We start from the raw sequence: 13,608 nt of genomic DNA, 5'->3' as shown, positions 1-13,608 counted from the left end.
TGGACTTTTAGATATTTCCAGAAATGTAACGTATATAATTAGTACACAAACTTGAACATTTTCACAAACCTTTGAACTCAAAATTCCATTCTTAACTTTTACAGGTAAATCAATATCCATGTGTGATTTTAAGCAGCTCAAGCATCAGCTCTTAAAAACCACCAGAAATGCTGGGGGCAAATTCCACCGAGCAGCAAATAATGAACTGTACCCAACAACCCAGGTACCTCCCCCTGAGGCATCTGGAACATGAGAATTAGGAGCAGTCTTTGGTTTCTGAGGTGCCCGAAAGTGGGGACTCCCGACTCCCCAAGTCTAAGAAGGCCTCAGTGATAAGGAAAACTAGCCAAAAAAAAAAAAAAAAAAAATCATCCATGCCGGCTCCCTGCCATGGGCTCCTCCCTGCCATGGGCTTACAGATCTCACTTCCTCTCCGCCCCCCAAAGCCTGACTCCTGGTCCCAGCCCTGCTGCTCACTGGGGTGCGGCTGTGGGTGTCACTGCACCTGTAAGGGGAGAAGCTGGTCAGGATACAGGATCCTGGCTATCCTGGCAGTGCTCAAGCTGATACTGTAACTTTGTAGTGAGTTACTTAATGCAAAGGTTTAACTTCTGAGTAATTCAGATATGTGTATTCTAACACGGAAATCCTGAACGTAGAACACAGGCCACACCCTCACACAGATGCTATCTGGCTAGCACTCTTTGGCTAGCATTCTTTCTTGTTTGCCTTTTCAATAGACGTTTTTAAAAGCAGTTTTCAGTTCAAAGCCAAATCAGGAGGAAAGTACAGAGTCCTCACATATCTCCTTCCCCAGCACAGGCAGAGTCTCCATCATTCTCCTGCCCCCACCGGAGCAGCACACTTCTGTATGACCGACAGACCCGCATCAACGCGGCACCACCACCCAGAGTCCACAGCTCACATGAGGGCTCGGCCTGCTGCTGCTCACTCTGTGGGTTTCACAGACATGGAACGGCATGGATCCCCCATGAAAGCCCCATCCGGAGTTGCTTCCCCAACCTACACATCCCCCTATGCTCCTCCTATTCATCCCTCCCTTCCCCAACCCCTGGCAGCCGCTGGCCATTTTACTGTCTCCACAGCTTTGCCTTTTCCAGACTGCCCTGCGGTTGGACTCACACAGCAGGCAGCCTTTCCAGATTGGAGACTCACTTAGCAACATGCGTTTAAGATCCGTGTCTTTTCATGGCTTAGTGGTCCAGTTCTTTTTAGTGCTGAATAATATCCCAGTTTCTGACGTAACACAGTTTATCCGTTCACTTACTGAAGCACATCTTGGTTGCTTTCTAGTTTTGGCAATTGTAAATAAAGCTATAAAGCTGCTGTCAACATCTGTGTGCACATTTCCTCGTGGAAGTAAATTTTCAGCTCCTCTGAGTGAACGTCCAGGACTGTCATTGCTCCTGTGGTCGGAGTGCTTAGTTCCATGGAAAACCGCCACGCTGCCTCCCACAGCAGCTGCCCCACTTCCCCCAGCGACGAGTGACGGTCCTGACACCCACACATCCACCAGCTCACGGTCGTGTCGGAGTTCCAGTATTGACCAGGCTGGTGGGTGTGCAGTGGCGCCTCGCCCTATGACATAAGACACGGGCCATCTTTCCACGTGTAGATTTGCCATCTGTGTATCTTCTTTGTTGGGGTATCTGTCCAGGTCTTTTCTCCATTTTTAATCAGGTTGTTCATTTTCTTGTTTTGAGAGTTCCTTGCACGGTTTGGATAACAGCCTTTATCAGATGAGTCTTTTACAGATACGTTCTCCTCGTCTGTGGCCTGCCCTCTCATGCTCCTGAGACACTATTTTAAAAAACATTTTAGACAGAAGATGGACCTCCCAGCCCACCGCGGTTCTCATTTTGGCCGTGGTCACCACCCTCCCAGCCCTGGTTCCCACCTTTCCACGATCTGCTCGTCCTAAGGGGGTTTCTCCATACGAAGTTCCTAACATATCTCCAACGATGGCAACATAAAAGCAGGCAGTTTGCAGATAGCAGGGAGCTGATGGAGGCCGGAGCAGAGTGTGAAGGCCAGCGGCTTCATCCTTCGGGGACAGGCAGGCCTCTCAGATGTCCCTCTGGGTCACCTCCCAAATGAAGCACCTGCCTTGGCCATGGGCAGGAAGCAGGACCTGGCCCAGATCTCAGCATATGTGACCTGGCACGGCATTTACAGGTGAGCCTCCGTAACCGGAAACTCTACTCTGGGGAGAACACATTTTCATTATCAAGGCTTATTAATTAAGAAACCAAAGAGCAATGCCTGGAGCGAGGATACAGGGACTCTGTGTGACCCACACGCTCGTTTCCACCTGGCGCAAAGGACCCTGGAGTGAGGTGCAGTGCCTGCTCTGAGTCACCAGCACCCTCGTCGTTTCTACATGAAGAACCCAGTGAGTCTGTCCCAGGACTTTTTAGCCTAGACTTAAAAATTCACAGCCCAGGAAACCCTAACCATTTTAGGAACCTGAGGGGTGGGCCAAGGGGATCTCACAGTTTGGTGCTGGCTTTGGAGTCAGGAAAGGGTGGTTGGGGCTTCCCGCAAGCACTCCCGGGAGGCCGTGCACTGGCCCGAGGCTGGTTCCACCTCCTGTCCTCGGTTCTCATGCCCAGCAGTGACAGGAGCGCTTCTTCCGGAGCAGTCCCTGGCTCCAGGCCCCAACATCCATGTCCAGGCCCCTAGTGGGGCAGCTTCTACCCAGGGAGGCTTGGACTGGAGACAGCCTGGAGCTCTAGGCAATCCTGGCAACCACCTGCTTCCCGAAGTGGCTGCAGACAAACTCCTGCTTCCAAAACCTGGCACGGGCTGTGTGAGGCCTGGAACATGGGAGGCACACTTCGCAGGGTCCCTGATCAGATGCAAAAGCAAGGCTAAGAGCAGGAAAATTATTTAATTATCCTCTTGGTCATCAAATAAAGTCATAGTCACTTAGACCTCTGTGTGACTAGAAGTATACACATTATAGAAGGGTATATAAATGTAAATACATGCATGCTTATTTTCGTTTTATATACCTTACATATATATATCCATACATGCATATATATAAAACATTGATAACCCGTAGTTAAAGATCTCAGAAGCAAATTACTATCCTTAAATTCTAAACAAAGACGTAACATTTTAGATTCTTGTGAACAAAAGGTTCTCTATTAGCATTTTATTTTAAAAACTAAGATTTCTATTTTAAATAATCACTTTCACTGAGAGATTCTATAACTTGCTACACACCCTGATTTCCAACAATAGCTCATTAGTTTAAGAAAAACTGCTCTACGGGACTTTTGCTATTTTAAAGCATAATGATGTCGTTCTCTCTATACCCAAGAATAGAAAGATGCCCGTGCAGATGTTTCCAAAGCAATTCAGATGAGATGGTCTAGACACACAGTTTAAGACCATCACATTTTCAAGAAAAAAAAAAAAAGAATTACATTTTCAAGAAAAAAAAAAATCTCATTTTCAAGGGCAGAAGATCAAGACCAAATCCAGGATGTTCTGAAGGGGTCACCTTATATTTAAATTTCATGTATTTGTAACTTGGGTGGAACACGACATCCTTAAAGATAACCAAATAATGTACCACAGCCCTTAAAACCCGCAGTATAGTATCTCTTTTGTTTGACATACACTTAATTTTGTCACATCTTCATTTTATAATTTCAAGATTTCTAAAGCTCCTAAAGCCTCAAATCGAGAGAGAATTTGACTTTGGCAATTCCCAAAGTCACAAGCAGGTTGTATGTCCACAGCTATTTGGCATGTGGTTTCTGATGGAAGCTTCTATGAATGCACATGAAATCCCTCTGGACTGCAAAGACTGACTCAGCGTGTCTCAGAATGAAAATATATACGTTTGTAATGGACAACAGAACAGATCCTAATTACTAAAACAACAGGAAAGTCTACAGCACTTCTCATACAGAACGAATGCAAAGTGTTTGAGGAAAAGTCTTTCCAACTGAAAATATCAGAGCTGATTGCAACAAAGAAGATTCTGAAGATGATCCTCCCTGCTTTATGAGACTTTAAGAATTTTCCTCATCTGCAAGTGAAAATGAACCTCCTGCTTGCCCACTGAGGACAGGGAGAGAACAGGGTAGGATAACAGACCTTCAAACACTTCACAGGGGGAGAAAGGAAGACAGGCCAGTCCCGTACACCCATCGGCACACCCACACCAGCTGTGCAGATAACTGTGATAGCCGGGCATCTCAATGAGACAGCTGGGCACGGGTGATCTGCCAAAAGACAAGATGGCCAAGTTTGGGCGGAATCCCTGGAGGGTGGTCACTCCAGGGCCTCTCAGGTCTGTGCCCAGGAATCTGCATTTCCAAGTAGCCCAGATGAGCTGCTACCCAGAGACCCTCACCAGTCATGGCTCACACAGGCATTGGAACTCCACACGCCTCCTCCTTCTGCAAGGTCTGGCGTGGATTTTCCTTAATTGCCGACACCGTGCTCCTCTACGCCTACTCTCACCATTGGTCCCGAGTTTACTGAACTTACAACAGAACAAGAGAAGGGAACTACAAGGGAAAACATCCACCTGAAACAGGACTGACCAGGGCTTGCGTCAGCGGACACAGCAAACACAGCACATATCTGTGCACGGCTCACCACTCACAAAGTCCACAGCAGTGCGGTTTCCACTCAGAACATCCGGGTGTCTGCGGGCATGGAGAAGATGCTGCACAGCTGTTTCTATGCTAAATACTTAAAGGTGTGAATTTTATTACATATAGAAAAATGTGTGTTTAGAATACAAATGTGTGCATTTATGTTAAATACATGAAAACACGTAATCCAGGTGTTTCGGTTCATACCACTGTGGAGACTTTTTGGTTTGTTTTCATACAACTGCCTAACTGGGGCCCAGAACCAACACCCACCAGCTGTGCCACTGCATCTGTTTTACTGTCACAGACCAGCCCTACCCCACAAAAAAAAAAAAAAAAAAAAAAAAGCCATGGCACTTATTAAAAAATTAATTTGACAACATTATTAGAGATGACTTGTGGTCCTCTTTGAAGAGATTGCAGCACATGAAGGATTTCAAATACACGTATGTTCTGGGTCTCCTGATCTTAGGACCTGTCCACACTGGTGGCTTTAACGGTGCTTCGTGGAAACCTCCAGAAAGCATGTGTGTCATGTCTAAGAGCAAACTAGAGTTCACACCTCAGCACTGTGTGCCTCTTCTTTCCTCCATCCCGCAGGCACTGCCTTCTCCCAGGGAGCTGGTGCTGTGCCTCTGTCCCGCCAGTCTCCGCCAAGTCCCTGGTGCCATTGTGGAGAACCAGCCTCCGTCTGTCCAGGTGTGTTGTGCAGAAAGCAACTCATCCAAATCTGTTTAAGAAACACACATTTGAGATGCCTATAGGCCTCAGAAGGTGGAGGCAGACAGGATAAAGGCAGCTGTCGTAGGGGCTGAAGATCAAGCCTGTCTAGCGACTGATGGACGCTGTCTGCAGTGAGCCACTGCACATTTAGCGAGGCTGTCTGGCTCCTCACCTCCACCAAGCCTCCACCCGTCATGTCTGGCCTCGATTTTCTGACGCCTGCACGACCTTCACCTGGTTCATAACCCAGCTCACAAAGGACCCCATACAAAGGCCCCCATACAAACGCCCCCGTACAAAGGCCCCCGTACCGCAGCAAGGACGGCGGTGGTCGCACCTGCGGCCATTTATCCTCTCTGCATCTAGCTCCTCTCCCTGAGGCAACAGCACCTCTGGAGTCACAGCCTGGCCTCCCAACTCTCCCCCATCCAGGGCTTCTTGGTGTGTTGCTCTGCTTCACACACCTCAGCAAATACTGCTGATTAGCCAGAATCACCCAGAAATCTCTTGATTCTGGCTGCTTTTGTAATTTGTAATATTTGTACTTCTGGTGTGATTTGAGGAACAACACATTTTAAAATTAGAGAAGATGTGGTTTTTATTCTCTCCTTTCTACTTGCAACCTTGAAAATTCTAGCAGCAGCAAGGGTTTGCTGAAAGTAACTTCCAACGAATAGAACCTATTACAAATGTACTACAGAGTGTCAAATAACCACATAGATGTAAATAGAGATGCAGACACAGATATAAAATCCAATGGTTAAACCAGATTGAGAAATGCTTGCCAGTTTGTAGGACTTCTAAAACTTGACATAAATGTTGGCTAAGGGATATAAGATGTTTTGAGATGAGTGAGATGCTTGGCCTAGAACCACAGGCTCTCTCCTCTTTATAGCAGAAAATCCATAAGAAGGTCAAATCTGAAAGAACCAGGCACCGTTGAGTGGCATGATCAGCCATCCTTCCCCATCCCTGGGCCAGCTGCAGTGAGTGCAGCCAGTCCTTCACCAACATCCGTCCTCCAGACCATGGCTACACTTTACTCCCAGCTCCCTGTCATTATGTAGATTAGGCAAATCATGGCCACTCTCACCCTAAGCCTCACACCCACACCCCACTCTGCCAGCGTGGCACTCACCCAGTCCCAACCACAGCAAGGACAGCCGTGTCCTTGGGAACGCAAAGCAGGGGTCTGGAAGGAACTTGGATCCCCAAATACCTCATGGAGTAGTCACCAGCCTGGAACTTCCTCCCTGAAGGGTTTGCAAGAGAGAAAACCTCTTTTGTTCCTGAAGCTACAATCCCGCAGAGTCTCCGGTCCCAGCATCCCTACCTACCCTCGTCAGGAGCCGTTCATGCTCATCAAGACATGAGAACAAAACTGCAGTGGCACAGTCACACCCCCCCAGAACGCAGGCCACCTGCTGCTCACATTCATCGTATTAACACCAAAAAGCCACCGCGGTAGATATCCTGGATGTGGAAACTCTGCGGCCTTTTGCTGGAGATGCGCTTTGTGCGTTTATCGCACGACCATCTTGGTATCAGGAGGGGCTGCGCAGATGGCAGCTGTGCACGTCACAGGGAGTCTTACGCACTGGACTCTCGGCCAGCTCCCAGCATCAGCGCCCACAGGGTCCTCTCCTCCGGGAGGCACGAGCTTGAACGCCAGAGTGTCCTGTGGATCCACACAACCGTGCTGTGTGCCCCAGGAGCTTAGAAACTACCACTGCGTCCACAGGTGACGCCGGGGGCAGAAGCCAACCTCAAGCAGTCACGGTCCTCTGTGGGGCTGGCGTCCAGGCAGGAAGGCGGCTCAGCAGCTCTCCTCTCACTGTGGAACTTCCTAGGTCTCCACATGAACAGAACCTAAGCAACAAACAACAGGAACGAGAACACGACCAGCAGCTTCTAAGATGGGCAAGCTGGGCTGATCATGAGACACCTGACGGGGACGGTGCCAGAGCCCCTGCCAGTGACCCGTGAGGACAGCGCTGCCGACATCTCCGTAAAACCAGCCCAAGTCGAGTTAGACTCGAGGCTTCCCAGGAGTGGGCAGATCCATTCAATCTCCACAGTCTGAACCTTCTAGGCCATCTCATGGCCCTTATCTCACAGATGGGAACCAGGACACTGCACCATAGACCCTGCCCCAAGCCCCCGTTCCTTCCTCTATACCACACACCAGTACAGAGAACACTTAGGGACTGGCCATTCATGTAAAATACCGCTTAACTCCAACTTCTGATTTAGAAAATCTAATTCCTACTCACAGAGCTGAAAGTGTTCTGTGCTGGGAGGCGGCAGCTGTAATTAAGCATGAGAGAAGGAGGAGGGATCAGAGTGGTGCCAAGTACTAAATATTCATCTAAATCTATTCACCACACCTACATGCTCCTCTCATCTGCTTCATTTTCTTTCCTTAAAAGACACCATAATTAGGTGTCAAAATAGACAACCTGTTTTACTGATACTTAACTATAAAGGAGGGAGCTACGTATCCAAAAGAGATATGGGAAAACAGAAAATGTCCACAAGCGATCGGGTGGGAGGGCAGCTGCAGCAGCACCTGGCTCTGTTGCGTTGTGAGCCAGCTACGTGGGCTGGACAGCTCATTTAGTCACTGAAATTACATCATCTAAGATTTTTGTTTCAGTTACTTTGATAAATTCTCCCTCCTGCTATGGAGAGTAAGGGTTTAGCTTGCTTTCCTTTTATGTTTTGAGTCGGAGTCTCGCTCTGTCACCCAGGCCAGAGTGCAGTATTACAGTCATGACTCATCGTGGCCTTGACCTTCTGGCTGAAGCAATCCTCCCGCCTCAGCCTTCCAAGTAGCTGGGGCCCACAAGCGAGTTTCATTTCTTTGCTAACCAATTCCTTTTCACCACCGTGCGGCGAGCCCATCAGGACCATCTGCCTGGATGTCCACCTTGCTGACCGGCTGTGTGGTCTCTAAGGAGGATGCACCCTGGTTGCCCAGGCTCTGCATGCAATGCTGAGTCTCCACGTCTGCCGCCGTCTAAGGGATTGACAGACCGGAGCATCCCCACGTGCCACCGTAAGCCAGGCTTTATTCCACAGGGTGACTCTGCTTCCCGTGATGAGATGCAGCACGTGAGCACAGATCAAAGGGTGTGAGCAATAACACATTTCCCAGATACTAAGCAGAGGACCAAGGCTTTAGTTCCTTACTTATTTGCCATAGGCTTGATTCAAAACAGCTTTCTGGGATCCTGGGGACAAACGTCTCTAACTAGTGAGAATTCCGGGTTCAGTAACGGAAGACTCAACTAATGCCCACTTTGTAACTGCTGATTCCATCAGAACTTGAGGCCGAAGAAAGGGAAAAATAAAAGGGGGACCAAGGTCCTGACACCCCAGTTTGTACAAGGCCAACCAGCCTGCTTGAGGGGTGAAAGGAGCAGTGTTTTTAAATTGCCGACTTTTAAAAACATGGCTGTAGGCTGGGCGCAGTGGCTCACGACCGTAAGCCCAGCACTTTGGGAGGCTGAGATGGGAGGATTGCTTGAGACCAGTTCAAGACTAGCCTGGGCAACACAAGACCCTATCACTTTAAAAAGTAAAAAAGGTCTTTTATTAAAATAGTAATAAAAAGGTTAATACAATAAATTACTATGTCAACATGGCACCCCCTGCTGTCAGACAAGGTGGATTCTCTGTGGCTACAATGAGGCCCAGAGAAAAATGTAATCGGCATCACAGAGAGGAAGGTCAGCCTCGAAGCCCCACGACACTAACTCCTTTGCAGTTTGTTAACCAGCCTGAAGTCTCCTCCGCCATCAGACAGAAGCCTGGTTTAGAGGAATGCTGCCCACGGGACCTGGGTGGACTTCCGACGCCAGCCAACCAGACAGCCCCACCCTGGGACCCTGACGGCAGCCCCAACTGGAGAGAATGGCCTCGTGAGTGTCCTTTCCCGCCAGAAACCGCAGACTCTGAGCCAGTCCTGGCTGTGATTGAGGCTGCGCATAAACGTCTGTGCCCAACAACTCACCTTTGTACATGACACGCTGAGTCCGCCTGATTTCAAATGTTACACTAGCCCCAAGGCGAACATGGATGTTACAGGTTAACTCACTGCGCATGTGCTAGACTTTCCCTGTAAGTGTTCAGACATTCCACGAACCGGATGAAGAAACCCCACTTTCCCTGTAAACGTTCAGACATTCCATGAGCCCGATGAACACACACAGCAAACAAAAACCGGAAGGTTTAACGCCGCGGCCTCCCCCCTTCCTGAAGGATGTGTGCTTACAGCTCCCCCGAGACCACATTTCCCAAAGCACAGACTTACTCTGAAAACAAAACCTCCTTTTTTTCCTTCCTCTGTGCATTTCATAGGTCATATTAGCAACTATTGCTCCAAATGCAAAGAAATGGGGTATCATCCGTGCTGGTCACCCAGTTCCTACCACCAAAGCTTCAGGGCCCCCCAGTCTGACGGAAGCTTCTGTCACCCTAAAGCCAACTCTGGAGATGAAGGCCGAGCTGGGGAAAGGCTGCGTCACCCACAAATCCACACCCCGGGGCCCTCTGCAGCTGTGTGTAAGGAATTCTTGGCCTGTCCTGGGGTTTGGGGAAATCAGGATGCAAGCAGATACTATACGCTCTGCCATAGGACCATGAAGTCCGCAGGACCTCAGAGGAACACAGACAAATGGCTGCACGAGTCCCACAAGCCGAACCTCGATGGGCACCCGTGTCAAGAACACAGACACGCCAGGAGAGGCAGCCGATGAAGGCAACGCTTGCAACCCCAGCACGCGGCAGTGTCCGAGTGTGGGGGTCTCTGGCCAGGCTCCACCACAACTGCCATATTCTGTGACAAAATTTTAAAAATAGGTTTTAGCTATTTACAACTCTAACTTGTTTTACAGATAAACAGAACACAGGGTTCCAACAGGCTCCAAAATACTTTGCCTAGAACCAAGTCTAGAATGCAGATGGCTGCTGCTCCGAGTGTCATGAGTCCCCTGTAGTGCCATAAGTCCTAGATCTAGGTGACTAAGTGCTCTTCCTAAACCAGAAGGCACCCTCTGTCCCCAGACCAGTCCATCAGCCCCGGCAGAAGCTTCTAGAGTAAGAGCCTGTGGATTTGTATTGGATGGATGTAAACCAGGCAAAGTCACCGGGGCTCATCCTGGAAGCCCATCCATTTACCCTCTCATGCCCTGAAGATCCTTGCCCCCAGCTCCACACCCTCAGTCACGCTGAACCACAAGAACTGGCTTCTAGGCCTTAAGCCACTCCCACTCTCCCCTGGACAGACCGTTCTCAAACCATGAGGCCCAGAGTAGCCTTAACAGGTGGTCCCAGCAGACCTGGCCGCTGCATTTTCTTACTGGCAAAAGAGTCAACAGTTACCCAAGTAGAGCAACCAAACAGGATGTTTTTCCACTTAAAAGGTCTCATTTTTGTCCATTTAGAATTGATACTTTGTGTATGTGTGTATGGGGATGTGTGTGTGTGGGGACGTGTGTGTGTGGGGACGTCTGTGTGTGTGTGTGGTGGCAGGGGTTCTCGTTCTGTCACTCAGGCACAGTGCACCGTAAGTACAGTGGTGCTATCACGATTCACTGCAGCCTCAACCTCCTGAGTGGCTGGGACCACAGGTGCACACCACCACTATTTAATTTTTTGTAGTGTCAGGGTCTTGCTATGTTGCCCAGGCTGGTCTCAAAGTCCTGGGCTCAAAACTGAATTTGCTCACCTCAACCTCTCAAGGTGCTGGGATTAAAGGTGTGAGCCACTATGCCCAGCCTAGGATTGATATTTCTTAAACTATTACTGAGTTTAACACATGAATTCCACTGACATAGATACCAGCACACTCTCACAGCTCAAAGGTTTTTCAGAATCTCGATTCTGTCCATTCAAGATCAATACCTAAAGAAAGGGCCAGAACTGACCCTCCCCTCAATGAAGCCTAAGGGCAAATGCAGCAACATCTCAGGGTATGAGGAGACAAAGTAAGAAGGGTGGAAAATACACATTGAAATTCTGGTGTTAGAATCATAGTCAACACTTTAAGAGACAATCTGCTTTCAAAAACATGTAGCTGCTGGATTAACCTCAAAGTCACCAGATTCCACAGGCAGGCGCTCAGAGAGGCACAGCTTTCTAAGGCCACCCACGCCGGCAGCCTAACAGTCTCCGGGCAAATAAACAAAGGCTTGTTTCTGTCAAGGAAGAAGGTGCTCAAGTCCTTCCAAATAGTTTCTTCTTAATCAGTTAGAACGCCTCCTACAACACTGTTTAGAGTGCCAGTGTGTTCAGAAGTGTGAAGTGAAAATACATCTCAGGACCCCGAAATCACTAAGCTAAAGTGAAGTCAAGGTGGGGAACGGCTTAGGGCAAACCTGCCTCCCATGCTCCTAACAGAGACTAGAGGAAAAAAAAAAAAAAAAAAAAAAAGCCACGTTCCTCCCTCACAACCGTTGGTCCACAAGGAAATTCCTCAGGGACAGAGGACAGAACTCAAAGTCACCATCTGCACACGGAGATAAATGTGGATCTTACTGCTTTCTCTGGAAAGGCTCACCAGAAACGCATCTGTCTCTGATCTACCTGTGACCTGGAAACCCCTCCCCGCTTCGGGTCATCCCTCCTTCCTGGACCAAACCAACGAACATCTCATATATTGATGTCTCACATGTCCCTAAAAAGTGTAAGGCCAAGTTGTGCCCCACACACCTTGGGCACATGTCCAGGACCTGAGACTGTCACGGCGCATCCTCAGCCCCTCCTAAGGCTGTTGTCCCGGGTGTGTCCTCAACCCCTCCTGACGCTGTGTCTTTAACCTTGGGAAAATGAACTTTCTGAATGGGCCGACAACTATCTCAGACACTTCTGGTTTACAGGAAGCATTCTCTCCTGCGGGTATAATGCAATCATGTGGAATCACAAAATGCCACTTTAGTAAAGGCCGAAGGAATTAGGGTTTGATGTGCTTTTTAAAAAAAAAAAAAAACAGGAACGTTCTATTTATCAATGGACCATGAAAACCCACACCCCCTTTTGCAGTGATGTCAACTGGGACAAGGGGCCCCCTCCTGGGGATGCAGCAAAGGCTACCCTCTGACCGCACTCCCCAGAGTCCAGGCTTCCTGCTGCTCAGGGAACAGCAAACCCAGCTTCACGGGGCTCAGGCCGCCAAACCCAACTCCCATCCATGCTGGAGAATCACCCCAGGGACTAGCGAAATGGCAAGTGCAACTCTCACCTCATCCCCTTAAAGGAGAAAAGGCACCTTCCCACTCCTCTTCCTGCTGGTGGGAACAGGAACAGGGGCAGGAGCTGGAGGGGCAGGAGTCGCGCAGCAGGAGGGAAGCAGCCTGGGTCCCTGCTAGTCCCAGGTGGCAAATGCCAATCAGCCCTGACCTTCGCTTTGCAGAGAAGAAATCCTTCTCTTCTGGCAGGTCCCTGTTAGAAGTTTGCGCCCATTCCTTTAAAAAAAAAACTCAGATACAACATGGGTGTTTTGCTAGCAATATTTCAATTGCCTGGGGGCCTTGGGTTGAGTGACGCCAAAACAGGAACCTGAACCCTGTTATTCAGGAAACCACCTTCCAGCCCCATCTACCCTCCCAGGCTGTCACCTTATGGTATTTGTCTGCTGGATGATTATTTTTAACAATAACTGCTCTTAAGAGCGAGGTGTACAGGACAGACAAGAAGTCAGCTCAGGTTGAGGGGAAGCAGGAACAGACCCCTCTCCCTGCAGGACAGTGGAGAAGGGACCTTCAGCACCTGGGTTTGCAGGATGCTGGATCTCTGAGAGCATCGCTCACAGCTCAAGTACGGCCAGACCCTCCTCTGCCACAGCCTGTTCAGGAGAAGGCAGGGCAGCACCTGCCCTAGAGACCCACAGCCCTGTGTGGGGTTCAGCTGGAGCTGAACTTTCCTCCCTTGGTAAGAGCCAGAGCCAGAGCCAGAGCCAGAGCCAGGGCCAGGGGTGAGGAGAGGAGAGAAGCAGCAGGTGTGAGGGGCACTGTGGCAACTCCACACCACGCTAACTCTCATCTGACATGCTCCAGCCAAAGCCACGCTTCTCGGAGGGCATTTCCCTTCACATGTCCAGAAATCATCAACATCTAGTCTCCCCACTGAACAGATTCTTCCCCAGGAGGCAGGGGCTTGGCTGTAACATGTGGTAATGAGGGGCGCGCCTTCGTGCCCATTCCATAGTGTTTCCTGTTACCTATTTTACTTTAAAGCTAAAAAT

General features: G+C 49.2%; 1 long non-coding RNA gene across 2 annotated transcripts; it reads right to left on the bottom strand.

The window, feature by feature from the left end:
• Positions 1-1,690: 1,690 nt before the first annotated feature.
• Positions 1,691-7,232, bottom strand: LOC144332793 (uncharacterized). Of its 2 annotated transcripts, XR_013400904.1 has the most exons (3): positions 6,796-7,232; positions 6,502-6,616; positions 1,691-5,370 (listed from the first exon to the last, which is right to left on the bottom strand). It is a non-coding gene; the product is annotated as an uncharacterized LOC144332793 (long non-coding RNA). The 2 variants fall into 2 exon arrangements; XR_013400905.1 differs by lacking the exon at positions 6,502-6,616 and having other exon boundaries at positions 6,796-7,017.
• Between the last annotated feature and the right edge of the window lie 6,376 nt (positions 7,233-13,608).

Source organism: Macaca mulatta, chromosome 11 (assembly GCF_049350105.2).
Source record: "Macaca mulatta isolate MMU2019108-1 chromosome 11, T2T-MMU8v2.0, whole genome shotgun sequence".
NCBI classification, from domain to species: domain Eukaryota; kingdom Metazoa; phylum Chordata; class Mammalia; order Primates; family Cercopithecidae; genus Macaca; species Macaca mulatta.
Note: the sequence above shows the minus strand (reverse complement) of the source record. Positions and strands in the feature narration are given on the sequence as shown.